At 41.3% G+C, this 16630-nt stretch overlaps 1 protein-coding gene across 3 annotated transcripts in view; it reads right to left on the bottom strand.

The window, feature by feature from the left end:
- The window catches only part of LOC132401799 (elongation of very long chain fatty acids protein 1-like), a 96893-nt gene that overhangs the window by 65246 nt on the left and 15017 nt on the right, over positions 1–16630 (bottom strand). The window contains exon 1 of one of the 3 annotated variants that reach the window (XM_059984015.1): positions 11065–11105. The exons of the other annotated variants lie outside the window; for them this stretch is intronic. The gene's annotated coding sequence lies outside the window, so the exon portion shown is untranslated. Of the gene's footprint in view, positions 1–11064; positions 11106–16630 lie in introns of those variants that run through there. 3 annotated transcript variants of the gene reach the window in all.

Raw genomic sequence — 16630 nt, 5'->3', positions numbered from 1 at the left:
CAAGAAAATTAATCTCAGGGTTGTATATGGTGACATATGTGTACTTTGATAATACATTTACTTTGAATTTTGAATTATATCACTGCAAAGCTTTAAACAAGTGTAATATTTATACCCTTGAGTTAAACATTTCCATTAAGTATTTGGAAAGCTTCTAATTATAATATTGATTATGATAATAACTCAGATGATAATGAAATGGCTCTAAATTCTACAATCACATATGAATAACAATAGGTGTAATTCAAGTATTTTACAACTGTAATAGCTCTGTGCTGGAGCTCCTGTGTACTGTGCTGAAGGTCATTCCATTATCGATAAATTCCTAATCTCAATTACTTGTCTAAACACTACCAATCTTTACAAGCCATGAGTCCCCCAAAAGTGACATTGTGCTCTCTTTCTCCCTGTCATTTATGCTATTGGCTGGCTTTGAGTGAGGGTAATGCAGAGCAGGATGACACTTAAAGAGTAAAATCTTAATAGTTTCAGAACGTTCCCTTCGATGAAGTAGACTGGAATCCAAATACTGGATTACATTAAATCTGTAAATAGCATGGGCTATGGGCTTGCACATGAGCTAGTCACTTCTGAGTCACTGATCTGAACTGCAAGACACTTGTACAGTACAGGCAAAAAAAACAGTCTGAAGCCAATTACTCATACATAAAACACATTTCTACAACTGTAACAGTATGAGGAGTAAGAAAGTCAACTTTAAAAAAAACACTACCCTTTAAAACAGGTAGCCTACAAGCTAAGATGATTTCAAATATCAAGAACTTATCAATAAGAACATTTAAAAATACACCACACCTGTGGCGACTGGAGTAATCAGACTTTTCATGTGAACAGTAGGCTTGGTCATTATAGCAAGTTTTATTTAGCAATACTCCACGAACCAGTGGAACTTGTTCTACCCGTGTTTCCAAAGAGATAAAAGGCAAAGAAGTTGAAAGAAGTTTCCCAACAAGATTCCATGCAAAAGATAGTGTTTTAGCAGTCACAGTGTTATAGACTACTACAGCACAGTAACAGGCCCTTCTATCTAGTCCATGCCGTCCTGGTTTCTTCTAATCCCATTTACCTGCACCTGGACCACAGCCCTTTATACCTCTCACCTCCATGTACCTATCCGAACTTCTCTTAAACATCACAACTGAACCCACTTGCAATTTGTTCCACACTCACACTACTTGGGTGAAGTAGGTCCCCCTCAAGTAGTTCACCTTTCACCCCAATCATAGAGTCATGTGACACAGAAAAGATCCTTCAGCCCACTGAGCCAACAGTTGGCATCTTTATTCTCCCCTCATATTCTCTCACTCACCCACACACTAGGGAGAACCCAATGATGATAATAACCTACCAACCCATGTCTTTAGCAAGGAGGGTGAAACCACAGAACTGGAAGAACAAACAGTTCGAGGTGAATGAACAAACCCCACACAGACAGCAAGGAAGTTAGGATTGAACTCAAGTCACTGTAGCCAAATATCAGTGCCAACATTACTGTATACCGGCTGACACCAGAATGTCAGGGTCAAATAAGAACTGTGCTTTTGACTTCTGCTTCCTAATGAAAGTTATTTATTAATTGGCCACAAAAGCAGGAACTTTGCAGAAGAACCCCAGAATCACCACAAGCAAACAAATTGACAATTAGTGTGCAGAATGTTTCTTGTGAAAATTCATTAAGATATTCATCACACAAGAAGTGAGATTTATACACTCTGGAGGGAAATACCATTCCTTCTATTGAGATCTCAATCTCAGAACATTTACCCACCAAGTCATGGACTTGAACAGATAGCCATACTTTTACAATGCTAAGCTTCCTTTCAGATAGAAAAAAAAAGCAGAGCATTACAGCACAGTACAGGCCCTTTAGCCCGTACTGTTGTGCCGACCTTTTAACCTACTTCAAGATCAGTCTAGCCCTTCCCTCGTACATAGCCCTCCATTTTTTTTTATCCTGCATGTCTTTAGGAGTTTCTTAAATGTCCCTAATGCATTTGGCCTAATACAGGGGTTCTTAACATGGGGACCACAGACCGTGGATTCCAGGGTGTCCATGAACTTGGATGGGTAAAACTTTACTACTTTATTTTCACTAACTTCTCACTAAAATTTAGCATTTTCTTCAATTATGAATGCAGGGCAACAAAACACCATAGTTTTAACAGTACCTGTGACTTTGTCACCAATAGAAATCACAGATACTTCCATGTCCCATTATCTCAAAATATCATTTATAGCACACACATCACTACTTTGAAATTATAGTAGTTACTAGATCTGCCGCTAGATTGAATGATCATAATCTTCCTGTCTGCAGACACTCGTGCAATGTAACTGGCCAAATCTCAGGCAGCCCTGCACCTAGAAGTTGTTCAGCCACAAAACAGTGAAGTTGTGAGTTTTCACATTTGTGACCCAGACATCAACACTGGTCTCCATTATTCCCCATCTATAATTACTTGATCAATGCATAGGAGGTGAGTTATTCTTATTATTTGTTAAAGTTTTGTAAAACGGTACAGTTCTTATTTGAATCCTCAACTCTCGGCAAGGCCGCAAAGCCTTCTATAATACCACGCGACTCCATGCGCAACAATAGACAAATTCCAAAGCGGCCCTGATGGCTGAGCTACTGATGTAAATCAATTTTTTTCTTTTAATATTGTGGTAACTGTATTTCAATATAATTTCTTTCTTTTGTAATCCTATCTTATGTATTTAAATACTGTACATTATTCTGAGAAGGAGTCTATAGGCTTCATTGGACTGCCAAAGGAGTCCATGGCTTAAAAAAAAATTAAAGAGTCCCTGCTCTAAAATATTATTCCTTACAGATGACTACCACTAGTCACAAGAAGCCAACCAGAAAAGGCCCCCTTCCCCCCTCCCCAACTCTTTGCCTCCGACCAGTGAGCCTAAGAGTTTCTTAAATGGTCCTAATGTATCTGCCTCTACCACCAATCCTGGCAAATCATTCCCTGTGCTAACCAATCTGCGTAAAGAACGTACATCAACATCCCTCCTATACTTCCCCCCAATCAACATAAAATTATGCCCTCATATAACCATATAACAATCACAGCATGGAAACAGGCCACCTCGGCCCTCCAAACTCTTAATCTCACCTAGTCCCACCTACCCGCACTCAGCCCATAACCCTCCACTCCTTTCCTGTCCATATACCTATCCAATTTGACCTTAAATGACACAACTGAACTGGCCTCTACTACTTCTACAGGAAGCTCATTCCACACAGCTATCACTCTCTGAGTAAAGAAATACCCCCTCGTGTTTCCCTTAAACTTTTGCCCCCTCAAATCATGTCCTCTCGTTTGAATCTCCCCTACTCTCAATGGAAACAGCCTATTCACGTCAACTCTATCTATCCCTCTCAAAATTTTAAATATCTCGATCAAATCCCCCCTCAACCTTCTACGCTCCAATGAATAGAGACCTAACTTGTTCAACCTTTCTCTGTAACTTAAGTGCTGAAACCCAGGTAACATCCTAGTAAATCGTCTCTGCACTCTCTCTAATTTATTGATATCTTTCCTATAATTCGGTGACCAGAACTGCACACAATATTCCAAATTTGGCCTTACCTACGCCTTGTACAATTTTAACATTACATTCCAACTTCTGTACTCAATGCTTTGATTTATAAAGGCCAGTGTTCCAAAAGCCTTCTTCACCACCCTATCTACATGAGACTCCACCTTCAGGGAACTATGCACTGTTATTCCTAGATCTCTCTGTTCCTCTGCATTCCTCAATGCCCTACCATTTACCCTGTATGTTCTATTTGGATTATTCCTGCCAAAATGTAGAACCTCACACTTCTCAGCATTAAACTCCATCTGCCAACATTCAGCCCATTCTTCTAACCGGCATAAATCTCACTGCAAGCTTTGAAAACCCACCTCATTATCCACAACACCTCCTACCTTAGTATCATCGGCATACTTACTAATCCAATTTACCACCCCATCATCCAGATCATTTATGTATATTACAAACAACATTGGGCCCAAAACAGATCCCTGAGGCACCCCGCTAGTCACCGGCCTCCATCTCGATAAACAATTATCCACCACTACTCTCTGGCATCTCCCATCTAGCCACTGTTGAATCCATTTTATTACTCCAGCATTAATACCTAACGACTGAACCTTCTTAACTAACCTTCCATGTGGAACTCTGTCAAAGGCTTTGCTGAAGTCCATATAGACTACATGCACTGCCTTACCCTCGTCAACGTTCCTCGTAACTGCTTCAAAAAATTCAATAAGGTTTGTCAAACATGACCTTCCACGCACAAATCCATGCTGGCTACTCCTAATCAGATCCTGTCTATCCAGATAATTATTAATACTATCTCTAAGAATACTTTCCATTAATTTACCCACCACTGATGTCAAACTGACAGGTCTATAATTGCTAGGCTTACTTCTAGAACCATTTTTAAACAATGGAACCACATGAGCAATATGCCAATCCTCTGGCACAATCCCCGTTTCTAATGACATCTTAAAGATCTCCTTCAGAGCTCCTGCTATTTCTACACAAACTTCCCTCAAGGTCCTGGGGAATATCCTGTCAGGACCGGAGATTTATCCACTTTTAAATTTCTTAAAAGCGCCAGTACTTCCACCGCTTTAATTGTCATAGGTTCCATGACTTCCTTACTTGTTTCCCACACCTTACACAATTCAATATCCTTCTCCTTAGTGAATACCGAAGAGAAGAAATCGTTCAAAATCTCTCCCATCTCCCTCGGCCCCACACATAGCTGACCACTCTGATTCTCTAAGGGGCCAATTTTATCCCTCACTATCCTCTTGCTTTTAATATAACTGTAGAAACCTTTCGGATTTACTTTCACCTTATTTGCCAAACCAACCTCATATCTTCTTTTAGCTTTTCTAATCTCTTTCTTAAGATTCCTTTTACATTTTTATATTCCTCGAGCAATTCCTTTACTCCATGCTGCCTATATCTATTGTAGACATCCCTCTTTTTCGGAACCAAATTTCTAATATCCCTTGAAAACCATGGTGTTTTCAAACCTTTAACCGTTCCTTTCAACTATTAGCTATTAGCTAATAGTTGAAAAATCTGGCTATCCATTCAATCTATGCCACTTATCATCTTGTACACCTTTATCAAGTCACCTCTCATCCTCCTTTGACCCAAGAAGAAAAACTTAGCTCACTCAACCCATCTTCATAAGACACCCTCCCTAATCTAAGCACGATCCAGGTATACCTCCTCTCCAACCTCTCTAAAGCTTCTACATACTTCCTATATTGAGATAACCAGGACTGAACACAATTTTCCAAATGTGGTAACCAGGGTTCGATAGAGCTGCAAATTTATCTCATGGAGAATATTTTGCAGTCAATGAATCCTTTTGCTTTGAAGTACAGTATTGCAGATATTGTTGGAAATGCAGTAACCAATTACTACACAGAAAAATTCACAAACAGTAACGTGTTGAAGACCAAACATCAGAGAATACTGTTTATATTGACCAGAAATGAAATAACTGCCACTTTTTCTAAAGAGCTCCATGATATCTATTGTCCGGCCGAAACTGTAGACTGTGCCGTGGTTTCAAGTGTCACATTTAAAGACAGAAACTCTTCAGTTTTAATGTTCTCCATTGTGGTTTGCATTCTAGAGAAACAGTTCACATCTCCCCCCTGTCCACAATCCACATGAAGTTCAATCCATTTCACAATCAAGTTTTTAAAAAAATGCTTCATTTTGGAAAATGCAATCATCCTAAAATTTATTCTGACTTTCAGGATCTTCAGTTAGAAGATCAATTGGGCTTTGCAAAGAAACAGGTAATGTACAATGAAACAAAAGACCCTACAGTAGCCCCTAGCAAAATCAGGAACCAAGTCTAATGTAAATGGTTCAGGGGTGCTCTGCAGTGCCACAGCTGGCATACCTCAAAAATCACACTGACAATGCATATTGACTCACATCAATGTGCCGTTATTCTACAGCTGACATTCTCATCTGAACTAGACTGTGTTTGGCCTATATTCTTCCACCCTTTCTATCCATGGACCTGTCTAAATTTCTTTTAAAGTGAAAGGCCTGGATAGATTGGACACAAAGAGGACATTTCTGATAGTGGGAGAGTCTAGGAGCAGAGGGCACAGCCTCAAAATAGAAGGATGCCTCTTTAGAACAGAGATGAGGAAGAATTTCTTCAGCCGGAGGCTGGTGAATCTGTGGAATTCATGGCCATAGATAGCTGTGGAGATTGAGTTCTTCGCTGGACACATTCCTGATTAGCAAGGGTGTCAAATGTTATGGGGAAAAGGTAGAAAAACTAGGTTGAGAAAGAAATTAAATCAGCCACACTGGAATGGTGAAGCAGACTCTATTGACCAAATGGTCTAATTCTGCTCTTAAGTGTTATGGTCTGAATGTTTTTATTGTACCTGCCTCTGCTACTCCTTTTGCAGTGGTTCCAGATACTGACTACCGATTGCATGAAGAAGTTACCCACTCAGGACACTTTAAAATCTCTTCCCTCTCACTTTTCAATCTCTGCCTTCTACATACAGCATAGAACGGCACATTACGATCAGGCCTGTAGTGAATTACTGCCATAGGTAGCAGTATGGCAAATGCAACAATGACTTTAGGAGCAATAGCAAAGCCATTGGTTAGAAGGAGGAAGGGAATTGTTATTTGAAGGGTAATATACTTGAACTATCAAATTCCAAAGCGTTTAAAAATAATCCATCCAAACTAAATCAGTTTGTTTAGAAGGTTCTGTCCATAAATGGATATGAAACTTAGCTTGAAGAAAATTTTCCCATTAAAGAGGCTGTAACCCTGATCAATGCCAAGTTACTTAAACATATCCATTTGGGTGACACAACACTTTGCAAATCATATTGGGATTGGAGTTCCTTTCCGGGGAACACGCTAAAATGGTAGAGCGATATTAATACTCAGCAGCCTCTCCGGACTCTGGATTGGGGATTGCCAAACGTTATGTGGATTTTCAGGTGTAGTCTGTTTTGTCATGTGCTTTTGTGATATCATTCTGGAGGAACGTTGTCTCATTTTTTAACTGCATTGCATTTGTGGTTTCTAAATGACAATAAACTGAATCTGAATCTGAATATAGTCATTATAGGAAGGAGGGGCCAGCCAGTATTTGCACTTCTAATTGCCATCAAGAGCACTAGGAGGAATAGCATGCATCAGGTACAAATTCAAATCAAGATGATACTGGGCTTACAAATTGACCAACATTTCCCTAATGATGTTGCCATGCACAAGTTAAGAACAAGTCTTTCATGAACCACAGAAGGCCTTCAGGAGGCAGTGGAAGAGACTGTTTGGCATCTTGATGGGTGCTTTCCATAAATATCATTGGAACATCCCTAAAAGAACCAATTAATAGCATCTTACTTTGGCATTGCAAGCCAGAGCAGGTTAATGTATAAGTTGACCTGCAAACCAGGTTTCCTGCAGGCACCTGCAACACAACACCCATCCCAATCTTCTGAGAAGAGATTCAAAAGGTTACTAAGCAACCTTCTTTGAACAGGGTTGGGCATTTGAATGAAGTTCAATTAGAGCAAAAAACTTTGTCATCAGCATTACAGATCAAGAGACAAGGAGTTTTTGAATTCAATAAGCCTTCAGGTTAAGGAAATGAAAAATGTTAAACAATAACTCTCAGCAGTGGTTCCCTACAAGACTTCATCCTCAGTCCCCTAATCTAATCCCTATACATGTAAGTGCAGGGCTAGATTCTGATCCAATACCATGCACAAGTGTGCAGATGATATGACTGTAGCCAGCTCTCGAAAACAACAATGAATCAGATTTCAGAAAAGAATTAGAGAGATGGAGACCTGTCAACAACCTTTCCCTCATTGTAAACAAAACCAGAGCTGGTCATTGGCTTCAGGAAGGGGGTGGTGCAAATGTTTTTGTTTACATCAGAGATTGAGAGGGTTGAGAACTTCAAGGGTTTAGGAATGGAATCATCAAAAGCCTAACCATCTTGACACAGGAGCCAAGAACTCTCACTGGTGCCTCAGCTTCCTCAGGATGCTAAAGAAATTTGGCATGTCCCCTTTGACCCTCAACAATTTTTGTCTGGATGCGTACTGCTTGCTATGGTGACTGCCCTGCTCATGACCACACGTTATGAATGCTGCACAGTCCATCACGGGAACTGTCTCCCCTCCATGGACTACTCACTACCTCTCACTACCTCAGTAAAGCCCCCAGCATAATCAGAGACCCCGGTAACACTGGACATTCCCTCTTCTCTCATCATGCAAATGGTACAAAAGCCCAAAAGCACATACCACCAGGCTCAAGTGCAGCTACTACCCCACTGTTATCAGACTAGTGAATGAATACCTAAACAGCACGCACGAAAGCTCATCAATCCTTTAATTCCTCAGGAGGCTAAAGAAACTTGGCAAGACCCCCTTGATCCTTACCAATTTTTATCAATGCACAGTTTGTGTTGAGTTTTGAAACTTTGAAACATTAATTTAATTCAAAAAGAAATCAGGAGATCTTGTACTTAAAGCAAGGCATGCACACATCACGTGGTAACATCATGATGTATGCAATTCATGTATTTTACATACAACTATATGAATTATATAAACACTTATATATCTTTACAAGATTACTCAAATATTACTGTAATATTAACTACACCACAGTTTGGTATGGCAATTGCTCTGCGGGTGACTACTAGAACTGTGGACACAGGTCAGCACATCACAGAAACCAGCCTCTCCTCCATGGACTCTGCCTACCCTTCTTGCTGCCTCAGCAAAACAGCCAGCATAATCAAAGACCCAACCCCAGACATTCTCTCTTCTCCCCTCTTCCACAGGGCAGAATATACAAGCACTTGAAAGCATGTACCATCAGGCTCAAGGACAGCTTCCACCCCACTGTTGGAAGATTATTGAGTGGTTGTCCAGTATAATAGCTGGACTCTTGACCTCCCAATCTCTATGTTTCTTGCACCTTGTTTACCTGCACTTTCTCTGTGGCCATCACGCTTAATTCTTCACACTTATTATTTATAATATTCCATCTCAAGCACTATGTAACATTTTGATCTGTATGAACATTATGCAAGAATGAGCTTCTTAATGGATCTGGGTACATGTGACAATAATGAACAAATTCCGACACCATTTGGTCCACAAGAGCTCATGCGACAGTATTAAACTTTGGCTTTAAAGCTGAGTGTAATCGCTCCATAATCCCTTTCATTCAGATTTGCAGAAATTTTGCCAGAATCGTTCTTTTCGGAAAAAGTCCCAAATTAAGCCTTCAGCTACATTATGATATCCTTATGGAATACAGAATTGGTGCAGGGCTACCTCAAGTTCAAGTGTCATTGAACCATACACGTGTATACAGTTAAACAAAATAGCCTTCCTCTGGGGCCAAGGTGCAAAACACAGTACCTACAGTCACACACAGCATTACAATAGCACATATAGTCACACAAAAAAAATATTAGCACAAGTCTCTGAAGGGGTTGTCCTGAAGATTGATGGTGTAATGGGATGTTGTGTGGTTCTAAAGCACCTTTGTCAATACTTCTGTGGCCTGATTCATCCACCACAGAGACTGGGAAGGGCATGTTGGTTTAATCACTATCTGCTACAGGCACAATCTTGTGCTACATCCTTCAGAGTTTAACAAACATTAGTGCTTCCAAGCACTCCACCCAAAGAATACCTGCATCCTTTTTTTCCCCCCAGCATGGCTCAATACGGAGAACGCTGAATCTTCAGCTGAGGAATAAGAGGGTGGGAAATGGAGAAAATTCCATTGCCGATGTCAATAGTCAGACATCTTTGAATAAGCTGCAGCCCTATAAAACTTAGGTTAGCTCACACTTAAAGAGTATTGTGTTCAGCTCTGATCAAGTCATTGTAGGTAGAATGTGGGAATTTTGGAGTGGGTGCAGTGGAGATTTACAAGGCTTTATAAAGAACAAAAAGGCACAAGGAACCTTCACAGGGCTGAAGCAAATGGATAGAGCCTGTACGAGTTAAGACTTCATAACCTGGAGGTGGCATTTATATGAATAGGTACCAAGATAATGTGCTGTTTTGTATGGAGAATCAGGGAAGGCACCGAGGCATCAGTCCTCGCTAGAATGAATGGGGATGCAAGAATTAATGAACATTTAAAGTGATAGGAATGAGTGCAATGTCAGAATGACCCATTGATATATATTGGGGTTAAGGAGGAGAGCAAAATAGTCAAGAGATTGATTGAAAACAGAAACAACACAGGAAATTATGTTATTATAGCACCAGCTATAATTCAATTCCGACATTGCATGGGTTTCCTCGAGGCACTCCGATTCCTTCTCCCGTATTCCGAAGTTGTATGGGTTAGTAGGTTCATTGGTCACATGGATACAATTGAGCAGCATGGACTGGAAGGGGCTGTTTCAATGCTGCATCTCTAAACTTAAATGTAAAGACATTTAAACCAGGTTAGTTGACAGTCGACAGACCCATCCTTAAATCTGGGTGACAGGTCTCGGCCCAAAATGGTGGCTGATCATTTTCCTCCATAGACAGGTAGATTTAAAGCAGAGATTGACAGGTTCTTGATTGGCAAGGGCGTCAAAGATTACAGGGAGAAGGCAGGAAAATGGAAAATATATCAGCCAGGATCAAATGGTGGAGCAGATTCAATGGGCCAAACGGCCTAATTCTGCTCCCAGGCCTTATAGTCATATGGTATACATGGGTGCATTGACTGACAGGGTGCCGGTCCACAAGACTCAAAAGATGAGTGCTTAAAAATCCCGAGTTTGGAGAAATTTTTTTGCTACATATCAAAAATTCAGCCCATTATTCTGCAGAACAATAAGTCATAAAGAACCCCCACAGGGCTGAAAGCAAATGGATCGAGCCTATACCAGTTCAGTGTAACCACCTATATTATCAGGCATTGTCATGCTCAATATTTGTACAGGTTAGACAACAGATAATACATTACCTTCACCAGGGCAACCTTGGGTGTTGCAGTCCACAGTTATTATTAGTTTGTTCAACAGACTGCTGGCACATTAAACTGGTTGATCTGTTCCTCCCTGGTGTATCTCAAAAATTATACAGATCCTTTTCCAAGCCCAGAGCTCAAAAGTTGAGTGACATTTCAGGAGGCGATTCCATGGAATGTATTGTACTAGTTAACCAATGATTAGGAATCAGCTGAAATTCTTCTGCTCTGCTCGAGTAGCCTGCTTGTGCAAGAGAAACTTAAAAATGTCAAGCCAAGAATGTCAAGTATGCTTTCCTATTGTGTTGAACAACAGTAGTTAGTGAACACCAGAGAAGGGTACTTCTTCTTCTTCAAAGTCCTGGAATTGATTCCACCCCCCCCCCCCACCTTTATTTCATACTATTTGTGCTTGGGGTGGCATGATTGGGGGGGGGGGGGGTAGCACAACACTTTACAGCAATTTTCACCCATCTAGGTTCAATTCCTGCCTGTAAGGAATTTGTATGTTCTCCCCATTTTCCTCCAAGTCCTCTGGTTTCCTCCCAAATTTCAAAAAAAGAGATATATAGTTAAGATTAGTGAGTTGTGGACATTCATGTTGGTGCCAGAAGTGTGGCAAAACTTGCACAATCCTCACTGATCTGATCTGATGCAAAATTACTCATTTGACTGCAGGATTCGATGTACATATGACAAATAAAGTCAATCTCTTTAAGGAATTATTGATTGAAATGTTGGGGAGTGGGGAAATCACCCTTGCCACAAGCTTCTTTATATACTTTTCCATTCATAAGCCATGGGTTACCATCCCTCTGTGTAAGCCATGGCACTTCCTCCCATACCCCATTGCACTAAAATTAGATGGCCCAAATTTCCTGAGCCGTCATATCCCGTGCATCATCAGCCAAGTCCAAATCGCAGTTGCTGATGCCCTCACATTTTCCAGTCTGAATTTCACCGGTAAATTTGAGTGTCCTGCTGTAATATTTGTTTTTTTTTAATACCACTTCTCAACAATCCTCACTGTTGTTTCCACCACACATCGCATGACAGGTAATGTAAGCATATCATTTTCCACCAATAGCTTCATGAAACACTTAGTGAGACCTGATCTTCTACTGAGTCAAGATATGCAAGAAATGGATGCTGAGTTCAACAAAATTATATTACTGGAATCAACACATTTCTCCTCAATCCATTTCCACAAGTACTATGAATGTTGTTTTATTTGCTGTGATCATCCAATTACCAGAGTGTCATGCACTTTATAAATTATGAAACCTGGTGTAGCACATACACTCTGACATGTCTTTGCTAGAATTACTTCCATCCTCATTTATTTCTTTCACCATTTAATTGCTTGAAGCACTTCAGAAAAGCCAAGAGTTGCAGCAAGAGACTGAAAGAAGCTGCAGAGGGTTGTAAATCTAGTCAGCAACATCTTGGGTACCAGCCTACAAAGTACCCAAGACATCTTCAAGGAGCGGTGTCTCAGAAAGGCAGCATCCATTATTATGGACCCCCAGCACCCAGGGCATGCCCTTTACTCAGCGTTACCATCAGGTAGGATGTACACAAGCCTGAAGGCACACACTCAGTGACTCAGGAACAGCTTCTTCCCCTCTCCATCCAATCCTTAAATGGACATTGAACCCATGAACACAAAAAAAGAATAATGAGGTAGTGCTCATGAACTATTCAGAAATTTAATGGCAGGAGGGAAGCAGCTGTTTGAGTCGTTGAGTGTGGGCATTCAGGCTCCTGCATCTCTCCCCAATGGTAGTAATGAGAAGAGGCAACCTTCAATATTTCTACATACTTTACTAATGATAATCCATGTGTGACTTCCAAGGATCCATGCCAAACACTTTTTTACAAACTAGGTTCAATTTTCTGGGTAATCTTTACCTATCACAGAGTCATAAAGAAAGAGGCCCTTTGGTCCAAAGTCCTTCTTTAAAAAAAAAAATTCTCTCCACATTCCCATTAACTCTTCAGGATTCGACCACTTACTCACAATGGACAAATTATAGTGGCCACTTAATCCAGCAATTCCGACATTTTTAGGGTGAGGGAGGAACGTTCCTGGTCACAGAGGATGAGTCAACTCTACTCAAGACAGCACTGGAGATCAGGAATGAACTTGGTTTGCTGGAGCTCCAGGATAGCATGTCTCCCTGGGTTGCCCATCTCTGTTGGTCAATAAGTATAATCAGCTAAACTACCAGTAGTTCCATTTGCTGGCCTCTGAGATACAGTGTATTAAAGTTCATCTAGCCTGAAGCCTTCAGTTCTAGCATAGATAGGGTAAAGGGAAACAAGCTTTCTCCACTAAGTTAGGGTGGGACTACAACCAGAGGTCATGGGTCAAGGGTGAAAGGTGAAAAGCTTAGGGGAACATGCGGGGGAACTTCTTCACTCAGATGGCCGTGAGAGTGTGGAACGAACGAAGTGGTGCATGCGAGCTTAATTTCAACATCTTTTTTTAAGAAAAGTTTGGATAAGTACTGTACATGGATGGTAGGGGTATGGAAGGCTATGGTCCCAGTGCAGGTCTATGGGAGGAAGTAGTTTAAATGGTTCAGCAGGGACTAGAAGGGCTGAAGAGTCTGTTTCTATGCTGTTCTCTTGTATGACTTTATTTGAATACTCCCAGGCTCATCGTACTTTTCATAAATAATACTTGGCCGAAAGGACTTGCACGTGCCCTTGCTTAAAACTGAGCAATGCTGGCATATCGATGCTCATGTCCATCTTGACATCATTCTCTTTCCAGCTTTATCAGACCATTACACCCAGTTGCTATTTGACAGAATTCCATATTGGCTACACATTTAGGTTTAATCTTACACAAGCATTAAGTTGAAGGTTTCTAGACTCACTCAATGAACTCATTCTTACAAATGTAACGGCTTATTGATCTTCCGCCTCACTGCCAATGTGCAATTATGTGCACCTGCACGCATCCCTTAACAAGAACCCGAGCAATCAGTGTGTACAGAGAAACAGAGTGAGACACCCATTGTTTACACAGGCTTCTGTACTGCTTGGCCTTCCTCTGACTCTCCCTTTTGCTCACAGGTACAGTGGAGGTACAGCAGTTAAGTTACCAGATTAATTTTCAGGAGGATCAGAGACTAATAATCTAGAGTCCAAAGTTCAGATCCCAACCAGGCAACAGTGGAATTTAAAGGAGTAGTTATCAGCAGCAACTGCCACAGAAAGCATGAGACTGTCAAAAAAAAACCTGGCTTATTCATGCTCTTTAGGAAACCCATATGACATTCTTATCCAGTTTGGGCCTAATATGACCAAGACTAATCCAATGTGGTTCACTCTTAAAATGCCCTCAGAAGATGCCTGGCATTCCAGTTGTTCAATGACAATTAGAAAAGAGTGCTGACCTTCCCAGTGACGTCCTGATCCTGGAAAAACTGATCCTAGAACATGCACAAATGGGTTATTGAACACCAGCAAGGCTGTATGTTTATCATGCATTTACACAAGTTAGCACACCAAAACATTAATAGCCCCTTAAGAAAACGGATGGCTTGGTAGCGTAGCCAGCGACCCCGGTTCAATTCCCGTCGCTGTCTGTAAGGAGTTTGTACGTTCTTCCTTTGACTGCATGGATTTCTTCCAGGTGCTCCAGTTTGCTCCCACGTTCCAAAGACATGTGGGCTAGTAGGTTAATTGGTTGCACGAGTGTAATTGGGCGGTGCAGACTCGAGGGCCAGAAGGGCCTGTTACCGTGATGGATCTCTAAAAATATATAAAATACAATTAAATTGTTTACCATAAAGATCAATCTAGCTTCTGAAGGCCTAGCACAGTTTTAGCACGTGCCCAATATTCAGGCCAAGTAACCTTGTAAAGTCTAAGTAACCTGGCAATGCATCTCCCAAAAAACAAGATAAAAGTGTATCTGCATAGAACAAGCATTAATTCACTTCCACTGTGCTAAACCACTGCCCGTCAACTACGAGCGAGCCCAAGTGCTTACTGAACCCGCGAAAGCAGCCTGCTTAATTTCTCTTTAAATTGGAAAGCTGGATGGAGTGTGGAATGCGAAGGAAGGCACACAGTGTTTGCCCGCAGTCCGATCCACAGCCAGCATACCAGCCGGGCGAAAGGGGCAGCCTTCCTCTGATCTTGTTCACAATGTTCTAATTATGCTCCATGTGAAAACCTCCTGCAGATGTCACCTCAGTATTAAAGGCCACACGCCCTCAGAGACTAGTCAGGCCACATCAGCTTCATTCCATCAATTCCAGCCACCGGATTCAGGATTTAATCTTACCATCTCCCAAAAATGAAGAAATGACAACACCATTTTGTCCCTCATAAAAGGGTATATTTAAGCTCCCAGCCCTATGTCCAGACACTACTGAAGTGCCAACCTTGTCCGAGTACAAACATGGGGTTTGAATCAAGATTAGGCTCCCTTGCCACACACTATACCCATCACCAAAGTATCTGGGAAAGTTCAAAAGTCCAGCAGTTCTTCCAATCATTAATCCCGCTCCACAGAGTGGGCAGATGTTTCTCCCTCTCCAAATGCTTTTCCTGCCAATACTAGAGTGCAGTGCAAGCTATTAGCATTGCTAGCACGTTAGAGGTTACAGATACAAAGTTAGATTTTTAAATTTAAAATCTGAAATTCCAGAAACTTGCTGACAAGAGAATTGCAGGTCCCAAAACAGAGCTGGAAAATGCCAGAACTCTTATAGGACCCTCCATCAAAATGCTGGAACCGTACACGTCCCAATGAAGAGTCCCAGCTCTGAAATGCCGACTGTTTATCCCACCATAGATTTGCCTGACTCGCTGACTTCTTCCAACTTTTAGAGGACAGCTTTCGGCAAGTGCCTTAGGCCTTTAAGCTGCCAAAGCTTTCAACTATAAATAACCTATTTTTCACATATTTGACATAAAAATACAAGTTTGCTGTTTCCTTTAAATCTTCCGAACAATGCAGAATTCATTCCTCCCATGCTTTTCTCTACAAAACAGATTCTTGATTCCACTGCAGCCCACACCACTGCCCTCACACAAGGACCAATTCCAGACAAATCATCAATTTACTCGACATCGTCTCTCAGTGGATGGACACCCGCACCCTCAGGGAATTCCCTCACAAGCACTCATGCCCAATATTCACTATGCACTGGTAAGGGTGGCAGAACCAGTAAAGCTGCTGCCTCCCAGTTTCAGATACTTGGGTTCAAATCCTGGCCTTGGACTATGCACAGTTTGCACATCTTCTCTGCATATCCCAAAGACCAGCAGTGTGGCAGGTTAATTGGTCCCCAAGTGCATGTAGGCGAATAGCCCAAGTTGAGAAAAGTTAATGAAATGTTGAGGGAGGGGAGTGGAATTTAGGATCAGTATAAACAGGCAGCTGGTGGTTGGTGAGCTAAGAGGCCCACTTCCATGCTATGCCCAGAATCACTATGACATTGATATTCACATCAAGTGGCACTTAACTCAGGTGAAATGTGACAGACTTTGATCTGACGGTTGAAAAGTATACGTCGCATCTACAAGCTGCTGTGAACCA

The sequence above is a fragment of the Hypanus sabinus genome, chromosome 11 (assembly GCF_030144855.1).
Source record: "Hypanus sabinus isolate sHypSab1 chromosome 11, sHypSab1.hap1, whole genome shotgun sequence".
Taxonomy (NCBI): domain Eukaryota; kingdom Metazoa; phylum Chordata; class Chondrichthyes; order Myliobatiformes; family Dasyatidae; genus Hypanus; species Hypanus sabinus.
The sequence above is the reverse complement of the archived record's forward strand: the minus strand, read 5'-3'. Positions and strand labels throughout refer to the sequence as shown.